General features: G+C 36.3%; 1 pseudogene; it reads right to left on the reverse strand.

The window, feature by feature from the left end:
• LOC124508234 (elongation factor 1-alpha 1-like) overlaps positions 1-3,252 on the reverse strand; it is a 30,608-nt pseudogene extending 27,356 nt beyond the window's left edge.
• Positions 3,253-13,233: the final 9,981 nt, after the last annotated feature.

Raw genomic sequence — 13,233 nt, forward strand, 5'->3', positions numbered from 1 at the left:
TGTGGTTTTATATCTAGGCTCCCTATTCTATTACATTGGTCTACATGTCTGTTTTTATGTCAATAAAATGTAGTTTAATAACTTTAACTTTGTAGTATAGTTTGAAATTGGAGCATGATACTTGTATCTTTGTTCTTCCTTAAAATTGCTTTGGCTGTTTAGTATTTTGATGGTTCAATACAAATTTTAGGATTCTTGTTCTAGTTCTTTGAAAATGCCATTGGTATTTTGACGGGAATTACATTAGATCTGTAGATTGCTTTAAGAAGTATGGATATTTTAAGAATTTTAATTCTTGTGAGTATGACATCTTTTTATTTCTTTTTGCCATTTTCGATTTCTTTCATCATTGTCTTATAGTTTCCAGAGTACAAATATTTTACCTCCTTGGTTAAATTTATTCCTAGGTATTTTATTCTTTTTCGTGCAATTATAAGTGGCATTGTTTTCTTAATTTCTTTCTGATAGCTTATTATTAGTATATAAAAATGCAACTAATTTCTGTATGTTAATTCTGTATTCTACATTTTATGGAATTTATTAGTTCTACTGGGTTTTTTTTTGGTGACATATTGAGAGTGTTTTATATATAGTATCATATCACCTGCAAATAATGACAGTTTTAATTTTTGCTTACCAATTTGGGTGGCTTTTCTTTTTCTTGTCTAATTGTTGCGTCTAGGAGTTAGAATACTTTGTTGAATAAAAGTGGCAAGGGTGGGCATCCTTATCTTAATCCTCATCTTAAAGGAAAAACTTTCAGCTTTTCACTATTGAGCATAATGTTAGCTGTGGACTTGTTATAAATAGCCTCTCTTGTGCTGAGGTACATTTCCTGTAAACCACTTTGTTGAGAATTTTTTGCATAAATGGATGTTGAATTTTGTTCAAATGCTTTTTCTGTATCTATTGAGGAGATCTTAAGATTTTTATTCTTTGTTAATAAGTTGTATCATGTTTGACATGGAGATATTGAAGCACCCTTTACATCTGTGGAGTACACTTGATCATAGTATATAATCTTTTTAATATATTGTTGAATTCAGTTTGCTAATGTTGTGTTGAAAAATTTTGCATCATGTGCAAAACAGGGATATTGGCTTGTAATTATCTTTTGTGATGTCTGTGTGGTTTTGTTATTAAGGTATGCTGACCTTATAAAAAGAGTTTAGAATCATTCCTTGCTCTCTAATTTTTTGCACTAATTTGAGAAGAAGTATTAACTCTGAATGTTTGGTAGAATTCACCTGCAAAACTGTCTGGTCCTGGATCTGTTGTTTGAGGGAGTTTTAAAATGACTTCTTCAATTCCATTACTTGAAATTGGTCTATTCACATTTTCTATTTCTTTTTTTTCTCATTAAACTTTGTTTTAATGGGTCTCAAAATTCTGTGACAGATTTTTGGTCAAGTTGTTTCAATGAAAAAGTACTGAACTTAAAAACTAAAAAACTGACACACATTCACGCGCGCGTGCACACACACACACACACACACACACCTCAAATGGTTCACAAAACATTCTCATTTCCTCCTGAAGGTTTTATGATGCATTGTTAGTATTAACCTGTCTTTTACTATTAAACTTAAATGGCCATTTGACACATACAATTGACAGACCATTCTTCTACCACTGATTAAGACTGGGGGTGGGACGCCTGGCTGGCGCAGTCGGTTGAGCGTCCGACTTCAGCCAGGTCACGATCTCGCGGTCCATGAGTTCGAGCCCCGCGTCGGGCTCTGGGCTGATGGCTCAGAGCCTGGAGCCTGTTTGCGATTCTGTCTCCCTCTCTCTCTGCCCCTCGCCCGTTCATGCTCTGTCTCTCTCTGTCCCCCAAAAAATAAATAAACGTTGAAAAAAAAAAAAAAGACTGGGTGGCCTTCTGAGCTTTCTGGGTGGACTTGGTGACCGTGCCAGCTCCAGCTGCCTTCTTGTCCACTGCTTTGATGGCACCCACAGCAGCAGTCTGTCTCATGTCATGAACAGCAAATAGGTCAGAGGAGGTTAGTCAGAGAAGCTCTAAATGCACATAGGCTTCCCAGGAACCATATCGATGATGGCAGCATCATCTGATTTCAAGAACTTGGGTCATCTTTCAGCCTTGCCCAGAACAACCATCTTGTCCTTCAGCTCAGCAAACTTGCAGGCAACGTAAGCTGTGTGATGATCCAACATAGGTGCATATTCAGCACTGATTTGTCCTAGGTGGCTCAGGATAATCACCTGAGCCATGAAGCGAGCTGCTTCAATTGGTGGGTCATTTTTGCTGTTACCAGTCACATTGCCACAATGAGCATTGTGGCATTCTTGATAGATACATTCTTGACATTGAAGCCCATTTGTCTCCTGGACTCAAAGCTTCCTGGTACATTTCAACAGACTTTACTTCAGCTGTAACAATGACAGGAGCAAAGGTGACCACAATGGTAGGTGTAAGAATGCATTTCCACTCAGCCAGCAGGGACAGTACCAATACCACCAATTTTGTATTTTGTGTCTGTCCTGAAGGGACAGACACAAGAGCTTGTCAATTCAATGAATTGGTGGCAGAATGCAATCCAGAGCTTCAAGCAATGTGGTTATGCTGGAACTGCCACCTTTATGGGTAACTTTCCATCCTTTGAACCAAGGTATGTTAGCACTTAGCTCTAACATGTTGTCACCACTGCAGAAACTGGCACAAACTCTAGTAGGTCAGGGTTATAGTCTATTTTCTTAGGGTAGGTGTTGACTTCTGTAATGATTTCCTCCTATCTCTTCAGGCTGTAGAGTGGCTCAGTGGAATACATTTTGTTTACACCAACAATTAGCTGTTTCACACCGTGTGTAAGCCATAAGAGAGTGCTCACAGATCCTTCCATTCTCAGAGAGGTATCTGCTTCAAATTCACCAACACCAGAAACTACAATCAGAACAGCACAGTCTTCCTGAAATGTGCCTGTAATTATGTTTTGGGGAAAGTCTATGTGTTCTGGGACATTGATGATGATCACATAATACTTTCTGGTCTCAGATTTTCACAGGGAAATCTCAAAGGTGATACCACGTTCACAGGCAACTTTCACTTTGTCTAAGACCCAGACATACTTGGAAGGAGCCCTTTACTATCTCACCAGCCTCCTTCTAAAATATTTTTATAGTTCTTTTGTTAATCCCACCACATTTGTAGATCAAGTGACTACTAGTAGGAGACTTGTTTGAATGTGTATGTGCAATGATGATGATGTTGATTTGAATCTTTTCCTTTCCCATTTTAGTTGTCATGACACCTGTGTCCCGGTGGCAAACATGTTGTGAAAAAGTTCATTTTCAATTCCTTGATTAAGCCTTAGAAGGTTGTGTATTTCTAGGAGTTTACTTTTTCTATATTTTCCAATTTATTGGCATAAAATTGTAGTAATCTTTTATGATCCTTTGTTTTTCTGTGTTGTGAATTGTGATTTCCCTCCTTTCATTTATGATTTTATTGATTTGGACCCTCTCCCTTGAGGTCTTACTGAGTCTGGCAAGAGGTTTACTGATTTTGTTTTTTTCATACATCCATCTCTAGTTTAATTAATCTTTTCTATTTTTATCTCTATTTCATTTATTTCTGCTCTTATCTTTTATTTCTTTCTGTTTACTAACTTCGGGTTTTGTTTGTTCTTTTTGTAGTTCCTTAGGCATAAGGTTAGGTTATTTGAAATTTTTCTTGTTTCTTGAGGTAAGCTTTTATCTTTATGAACTTCCCTCTTAGAGGAAGTGTGTCCTTTTTGTGTGTCCCATTGTATTTCCACTTCAATTTTTCTTAAGGTATTTTTTTAATCTCCTTCTCAATTTTTTTGTCTACCCATTAGTTGTCTAGTAACATATTTTTAGTCTCCATTTCTTTGTATTTTTCCAGATTTCTTATAATTGGCTTCTAGTTTGATAACATTGTAGTTGGAAAAGAGGCTTGATATGATTTCAATCTTCTTGAAATTATTGAGATGTGTTTTGTGGTCTAATGTGATATATCCTAGAGAATGTTTCATGTGCACCTGAAAAATAGAATTCTGTTTTAGGATGGAATATTCTATATATATCTATTAGTAACAATTTGTCTAATGAGTCATTTAAGGTCAATGTTTCCTTATAGATTTTCTGTTTAGATGATCTATCCATTGATAAAAGCAGGGCATTAAAGTCCCCTAGTATTATTATATTACTCTGAATTTCTCCACTTATGTCTGTTAATATTTGGCTTACATATTTGGCTTTTTCTATGTTGGATGCATAAATATTTACAAATGTTAAATCATCTTCTTGGTGGACCCCTTTTTCATTGTGTAGTGCTCTTCTTTTTCTTCTGTTAGTCTTTGTTTTAATGTCTATTTGGTCTGGTAAGAGTCTCTCTATTCAAGCTCTCTTTTTGTTTCTTTTTGCGTGAAATCTCTTTCTCCATCTCTTCACTTTTAGTCTGTGTGTGTCTTTAGATCTGATTGTAGTCTCTTCTGAGAAGCATATAGATGGGTCTTGTTTCTGTCATGCATTCAGCCACCCCATGTTTTTTGATTGGAGCATTTTGTCCATTTACATTTACAGTAATTCTTGATATGTACTTACTGCAATTTGGTTAATTGTTTTCTGGTTGCTTTTTGTCTGTTTCTTCTTTTCTTGTCTCTTCTCTCATGGTTTCATTTATTTATTTTTTTAGTGTCATATTTGTGTTCCTTTCTCTCTGATTTTTGTGTATCTATTGTAGGTTTTTGGTTTCTTATCATATGGTTTATATTTATCAACCTATATTTATAGCAGTCTATCTTAAGCTGATATTCACTTTAATTCAAATGTATTCTAAATGCACTACATTTTTATCCCCCACCATTGTTTTATGTTCTTGATGTCATATCTCACATCTTTTTATTTTGTGGGTTCCTTAGATACTTAACATAGTTAGTTGATTTACTAGTTTTGTTTTTCAACCTTTATGACAGATTTTAAATAGCTGATTCACTTCCTGTATTATATATTTGTCTTTACCAGTGAGGTTTTTCTTTCATATGTTTTCTTGTTTTTACTTATATACTTTTTGTCACTTAAAAATGACCCTTTAACATTTCCTGTAAAGCTAGTTTGGTGGTAATGAAATCCTTTAGTTTTTGCATGTCTGGGAAATTCTTTTTCTCTCCTTCAATTCTGAATGATACGTACTGGGTAGAATTTTCTTGGTCGTAACTTTTCCTTCCCCACACTTTAAACATATTTCCACTCCTTTCTGACCTCCAAAGTTTTTGCTGAAAAATTAGCTGATAATCATTTGGGGTTTTCCTTGCATGTAACTATTTTTCTCTTGCTGCCTTCAATATTCACTCTTTATCTTTAAACTTTGCCATTTTATTTATTTATTTATTTTTTAATGTTTATTTATTTTTGAGACAGAGAGAGAGAGAGCATGAACGGGGGAGGGTCAGAGAGAGAGGGAGACAGAGAATTGGAAGCAGGCTGCAGGCTCTGAGCTGTCAGCACAGAGCCCGACTCAGGGCTTGAACCCACGGACCGTGAGATCATGACCTGAGCCATAGTCAGATGCTCAACCAACTGAGCCACCCAGGTGCCCTGAAATTTTGCCATTTTAATTATAATAGGTCTTGGTGTGGATCATTTTGAATACATGTTGTTTGGGAGTCTCTTTGCTTCTGGGATCTACATATTTGTTTCCTTCACCAGGTTAAGGAAATTTTCAGCCATTATTTCTTTAGGTAGGTTTTCTGCCACTTTTTCTCTTCTCCTTCTCTTTTTGGGACCATTAGAATGTTAGTATACTTGATATTGTTCTAGATGTCCTTTAAACTTTCCTTATTTTTTAAAGTTCTTTTTTCTTTTTGCTCTATGTATTGGGTATTGTCAACTCTTTTACTTTCCTGGTTGCTGATTTGTTCCTCTGTATCATTTAATTTGCTGATTATTCTCTCTAGAATATATATTTTTCATTTTGGTTATTGTATATCTTAACTCTGATTAGTTCTTGCTTATATTTTCTAAGTCTTTTTTGAAGTTCTCACTTTATTCCTCTACTCTTCACCGAAAGTCAGTGACTGTTTTTAATGACTATTAATTTGATCTTCTAGTCTGGTAAATCATTTATTTCTGTCATGTTAGGATTTTTCCCCCCTGGGGTTTTATATTCTTTCCTTTGGATCTTAATTCTTTGCCTCTTTATTTTGCCTGACTTTCTGTGTTTTTTTCTATGAACTTTGTAGAACAGCTACCTCACTCAGTCTTGAAGGCGTAGGCTTGCATAAGAGAATCCCCTGTGTAAAGTGCATGTGTCTTGCAGCTTTGGCAGACTGGTTGCGGCAGTCATAGGCCCGGTGGTCCTTGGCTGTGCTGTGTTGGGGCCACCTTGGTTGAAACCAGAGTGTGCATAGGTAGAGGTTTCCTGGGTCGTGGTGCACTGGGGCCACCTTGATGGTATAGTTGGAATTGGTACAGGCATGGGCTAGGAGATTGTGGAGCACATTTTGTTAGGACTGCCTTGCAGAAACACCTAGAGATGGTATGGGACAAGAGGGCAGGGTATACTTGGACAGTCCTAGGATACCAGCTAGAGTCCTGAATCTTGCTTCTGTCTACATGGAGAGGGAAAATAAGAGAATTGTACTCACCAGTGTGTCCAACTGTGGAAAGTATTCCAGCAGTTCTCTGTGCATGTGGTGGGTTCACTCTTTATTAAACAGATTTCCTTCATATATACTCTAATTGCCCTTTATTTATTTTTTTAATTTTTTTTTTCAACGTTTATTTATTTTTGGGACAGAGAGAGACAGAGCATGAACGGGCGAGGGGCAGAGAGAGAGGGAGACACAGAATCGGAAGCGGGCTCCAGGCTCTGAGCCATCAGCCCAGAGCCCGACGCGGGGCTCGAACTCACGGACCGCGAGATCCTGACCTGGCTGAAGTCGGACGCTTAACCGACCAAGCCACCCAGGCGCCCCTCTAATTGCCCTTTAAACTGCTGTTTTTGTTTGTTTGTTTGTTTTACTGTGCCCCATGGTAGGTGAGTCTGTGCATCACCCCCTTAGTAATAGCCCTTCCTTTTTAGTGACAAATTTAAGGGTGATGTTCCTATTATCACCATATCTCCATCTCTCCTACCCTTCTCTATGTGGTCCCTTAATAATTTGTTGTACAGAAGCTGTTCAGTCAGCCTTCAATTCTCCTGCAGAAGGAATTGCTCTGTATACAGGTATAAGTTCCTTGTGTCCATGGCAGGAGTTGAGTTCAGGGACTTTGTGCACCACCATCTTGGACCCCCCTTCTTTACAAAGAACTTTTTAAAATGTAGATTGTATATCTTGATATTTATTGCATTAGAAATTACACTAAGAAATTTTAGAGATGTGTATTCATTTGGAAACAATGATAATGTTATTATACAGTAACATAATTTTCTGAAAATTTCAGAAACAACTATTTAGTATAGGCTTTTTTTAAAAAAAAAACATGTTTAAAGATATCTTTAATGACAACTTAATAGAAGAAAGCTGGATTTTCCTATTTGCTTCTGTATTCATCTGTTCCCACATCATATATCATGGAGCTTTGGAGAACCTCACTGTGCATGAATGAACGAATGCAAGTGAAAAAGATTAATAATAACTTAGTGTTGTCCCTAAACTGCCTAAGAATTTGGTCTAGTTCATTACCTGTTTGTTCAGTGGGAATGGCATGTGCTGGTCTTGACATACTCAGGGGTTTTGGTGAGAACTGGAACAGTATCAGAGAGGTAACAATCAGTAGTCTGGATTATAATCCAAATTTTAGCCCCAACGTATAGCATTATCCATATCTATTTGTAAAACTTTGATGGGCTTTAGTTTCTTCTGTAAAATGGAGATACTATAACTCTCCAAATTTTTCTGTGATGATACATATGATAGGGCAGTTGTAAAGTGGCTGGAAAAGAAGTTGGCAGAGGCAGATAAATATAAGAGGTTAATTGCTTTTCACCACTATTGCCTTTACCATCCGTGCCTCACAAAATGAATAATGGATGCAAGATTTTCTCTTCAAACATGTTCTTTTTTCATAAATTTCATTTTTCATTATGCCATTAGGGCTAGAGGAAAAAGTATTGGACTGATGAATAGTTTTGTAATGGCTTCTATTTTGATTACAAGGTGTAGAAATAGGTGAGAGAAGTTCTGCTATAATTTTTGGAAAATCTATTTTTCATGAAATTCAGTTATTTATATGATGTAAAAAAAATTCAGTTGTACTTTATTTCATATTCTATATTCACTTAAAAAGAAGAGATTAACTGACTGCATCAGCAGTTTAACTTCCCCTAACAACAGCTTTGTGGCAGTAAGAACGAACATCTTTTGTAACAAGGTTTTTGTTCCTTGTATAGAATCAGAGATTAATGTCATGACAGTTTTCTTGTCTTAGAGCCCCACATTACTGTCATGTTCAGCAAGGTCTGGCTTCTAGTAAAATTGGGAGGCTCATAACAGACAAAACATCTCTAAGTTACATATTTTGAAGTGCAAATGAAAACTTGAATGTTTCAAATAGTAAGAATTGTTTCCTTTTATATTTTACTAGACTATAAAATAAGGATTACAGTTGTGCTAATATCTAAATCTTTACAATGGCCAGATTGTAAACCGGATGTTTCAAAATTGTTGGACTTTCACAGAAGTCTTCAGTGCATCCTGAAATTAATAATTCTGAAAGTATTCAGTATGAGGGAGAGAGATTAACTAGTACTACATCCCTGTACTCACATACTTGCTGGCTACCCACATACCTACACACACACACACACACACACACACACATGCACACACACACAGAATCATGACAAGTCATAATTTTTAAAAACCTGGAATGATAGGTAGTTATTCTGTCCTTTATCAGGCTCTCAATAATATGATACTCGTCTCTACTTATTTTAGAACAGGAGTTCTCAGACTTGAGCCTACAATAGAATCACCTGTTAGGGCTTATTAAAACATAGATTGTTGAACACCAAACCCAGAGTTTCTGATTCAGCAGGTTTGGGATGGGGTCCTAAAATTAGTATTTGCTATAAATTCATAGGTTCAGGGACTGCACTTTGAGAAATACTTACTGCAGAATCCTAATAGAGATTGTATTTTCAAATAGTGATCTCAACTCAGACTGTATCTCAACTTCAAAACTGTATGATCTAGGACAAATTTATTTCTCTGTGTCTCAGTTTCTACCTCCAGAAAATGAAAATAACCCATTACAAGGCTATTGCAAGTATTACTTGGGAGAAAGGCTTAAGCATGTTACCTGGACTGGTGAGTGATATATAGTTGTTAATTGTTTTTAAGAATTATTTTCAATTCGAAGTTTGTGTGTGTATCTGCAGTGTGGATATTTTATGTTGATGATTGAAAATAAATGTGTAAGATTTAGATACCCAGTCAGTAGGTGGAGAGCCTGGCAGTGCAGTGAAATTGAGGCTGATTTTTTTTTTTTACCTGCCAGAGAGAGCAAATTACCTATTTTATCTTTCTTAATTTTTAACTAAAATCGTAATGCTAGCTTTTCCATAGACTGTACAATATTTTGGCTCAAACTTAATTGCAAAGTGACTTAGCAGTTGTCAGGTAAATCAATTTTTTTCTATATATTATTTGATTATCTCACCAAAAGGGGAGACTCTTCTGGCCTTCACACTGTCATCAGTAGGAGTGAAGAGTTGGATCCTGAGGCTTTATATATTCTTGGTAAGGCCCCCTATTCCCTTCTCAACCACACTCACTTCCTCCTGACCACATCTTGCTTAAGGACCCAGGACTAACCAGATGGTGCTTTTCACTGATGTCTCTGTCAGTTATCCTGTGAGCCACAACATTTCCAAGTCCTCTCTCATTATCCATATTCATCCTTCATCCTGGTAAGTCTCTTTACTCGTAAAATCGTTCTGTTTTTAACTCCCCAAATCTCCCATTGAGTACTTTGGAACCCAGTGTCTATTACCAGCAAAATCCTCTGATTACTTAACCTCTTTGCCAAACATTTTTTCACCTACTTGCCCTTTGAAACCTGACTTTGTAAAGAATCAGCTTCCTATGAAGCCTATGAAGGAGGGGATACTTTTCCTTCTGCACTCTTGTGCCACTGATTCTGGATATAGGTAGACTCCTTGGTAACTTTCACACTACTCCCTTACTCTCCTTAAAAATACCTAGTTTGGGGTTCAAATTACAAGATTATGCCATTCATTACTCCACCTTGTTGCAAACATCTATCAACCCAGGTCACTCTCTCACACATATTTCTTCTTCATATTCTTAGTATCTGGTAAATTCATTCTTTGCCCCTCCTTTCCTCCCCTTTTCCCCCTCTCCTTATATATATGAAAAGTATTATATAAATATATATGAATGAATTTTCTAGGTATATATGAGGCATAGATTTATATTATTTGTATATGAAGAGATAAAGTGAATTTTATATGTGTGTACATATACAGTTTTACAAATTTTATTATCCACTCAGCTGCCATCTCATTTACTCGACCTTCTGTCCTCCACTGCTTTTATCCCTTACTTTGTCTCAGGTACTCACTTCTATGATCATAAGCTATATGTTGGCATTACCACTAATTGCACTTCCCCATAATCTTCATTTTCAACATTATACTCGCCAAACAACACTCTTTTCCAGCTTTCTCCCTCTAGTGCCCTGGTGATAAGAATTCTTGAACCCTACCAGGATCTACAAGCCATTTATTTTATTACTGCTACAATATTTCTAAATGTCACATGTCCTCATGTTTTTGACTTTCATATGGAGTTCATGGTCCATCATTATAATCACCCCTAGCACATACCTTGATGGCCTCTTTCTTCCTACATCGTAAGTTTCCAAAATATTCTCAAACCAGGCTAAATTCAACTCTCTTTCTATTCCACAGAACTGAAACAATGTTGACTGCTTCTATGCCAACATATACTGCTTTTGTTCTTGTTGCTGGTGAAATGTATGTGCTTCTGTTAAAGGCCAACACTTTTATTTTTACATTGAATCCCTTCCCCTTTCAAGGACACGACTCCAGTAATTGTCCTGCCTCTCTGCATTGCATCGTCAATTTCCCCTCTTGACTGGTTTGCTCAAATAAGCAGTAATAGTCTCAATTAAACAACAGTTATATTCAAACTCACGTTCCTCCACAATTCTTGCCCTATTTCTCTCAGCTTCTTTGAACAGAGCTCCTCAATAGCATTGCCTGTCTTGTCTCAGTATGTGTAGTCTTACTTCCATTCTTGCTTGAATTCAATTTTATCAGGCCTTACCTCTAACATTCTATGAAAGTCTTAAGTTAGTACTATGTTGTTAAACCCAATGGTCAATTTTTAGAGCCTGTCTTAACTAATTTATCAGCATTATTTGATCACTTGATCACTTGATTCTCCTTTAAAAATCTTCCATCACGTGGCTTTCTGGAGACCAACCTCTGGTTTTCCTATGTCACAGGCAGTTAATTTTCAGTTTGCTTTTTCTTCATTTATTACACCTCTGAAGATTAGAATATTCCAGGATTCAGTCTTCAGACTTGTACTCTATTGTTTTCATATTCGCTAAGTAGCTAAACTTATCCAGTATAAAGACTTTAATTGCTGTCAATCAGCTGATGAGTTCCAGATTTATATCTGTCCCTTTCCCCAGAATACGAATTCATATATTTTATGATTTCCTCAACATCTCTCTGCAGGTGTCTAATGGCTATTAAAATGTATCATGTCTAAATATTAACCCAGCCACACCATATCTACTTTTATTCTGCCTCTTTTTTTCACATCTCAGTTGACAAACTTTTTAGCCTTCAACTTGCCTAAGGAAAAAACTGTGAAGCCAACATCCCCATGTTCCATTCTTTAACAAAAGCTGTTCCTGTATCTTCAAACAACATTTTGAATCTGATGAAATTTTACCATAATTAGGCCAACACCCCTATTCAAGAATGATCATTTGTTAGCTGGACTATTGGAGTAGCCTCATAACTGGTTTCCTTCTTCCCCACACCCTGCTATTTATTTTTGGTATGTAAATCTGAGTGGTCCTTTAACAACATAAGTCAGATCATGTTGCTTCTCTGCTTAAAATTCCTCAGTGGCTTTCCATACTTCAGAGTAAAAGTTCGGGTCTTCATAATAGCCTCTAAGGCACTAAACATTATAGCCTTACCCTTTCTGCTCTGACCTTATTTAGACCACATGTCCTGGCTTCCATGCTGTTTGTTGATCATACCAGGCATGCTTCTACCTCAGGACCTTTGTCCTTGCCTTTTCTGTGCTTTGAATTATCTTCTCCCAGATACCTCTGCTCCCAGATACCTCTTCTCCCAGATACCTCCCAGATACCTGACAGAATCCCTCTTTACCCATTCCTCTGCGTCCATTTTACTTTATTTTTCCCCTTTGCCTTCATCATTTTTCAGCTGGTAGAATGTGTTTTGTATTTACCTTTGTGTTTATTCATTGTCCACTCTCTTACCAAGAATGTAGATTCCATAAGGGCTGGAACTTTGGGTTCTCCACTGTATCCTCAGTGCATGGAACTGTCCTTGGCACTTAGTAGGTGCCTGATAACTTTTTTTTAAAAGAATTGAATGACATGAATTAACTTTATATTAACACTTAAGACAATGACTTGGGTGCTAAGTTAAATGAATCATGTAAGCTGCAATTACTTTTCATTTAATGTCTGATTTTTTAAAAATAGATTTTGCTTACAAAATCTTAATTGCCAGATTGTGTTGTCTATTTAAAATTCTCTGGATTCATGATTATGAAGAATGTAATTATTACAATGATTAAAACAATACTAACAAATCCCAATTTTAAGGACTTTTAGTTTAATTAAGTGTGAAAAAAACAACAGCAGGAGAAAATTAAGCAAAACTTTTCTGTGTCCCTGATATTTTCTCTGTTCAAGTGAAAGATTTAAAAAAAAAACATTTCAGTTATGAAGTTGCATTTTATCAGTTAAAATATTATATTTAGAAGAGGATTTAGATATTGCTAACTGATCCTTATTACACTATTACACTATAGTAAAAAAGTTTGTAAATACCACTCTTGACAGCTCTTATGAATTGTCAATTCATACTTTCCTTTTTTTTTCCACAGCATGCAAAATAAATACTAAGAATTACTCAATTTCCATATAAACCACTATTGTGGATATTTGCTTTAAGGAGTTGAGATTGGACAATGACTGGGCATAAAG

This window comes from Lynx rufus, unplaced genomic scaffold (genome assembly GCF_022079265.1).
Source record: "Lynx rufus isolate CCGP_SWC_20201006 ecotype Redwood Valley unplaced genomic scaffold, mLynRuf1.p SCAF_13, whole genome shotgun sequence".
NCBI lineage: Eukaryota > Metazoa > Chordata > Mammalia > Carnivora > Felidae > Lynx > Lynx rufus.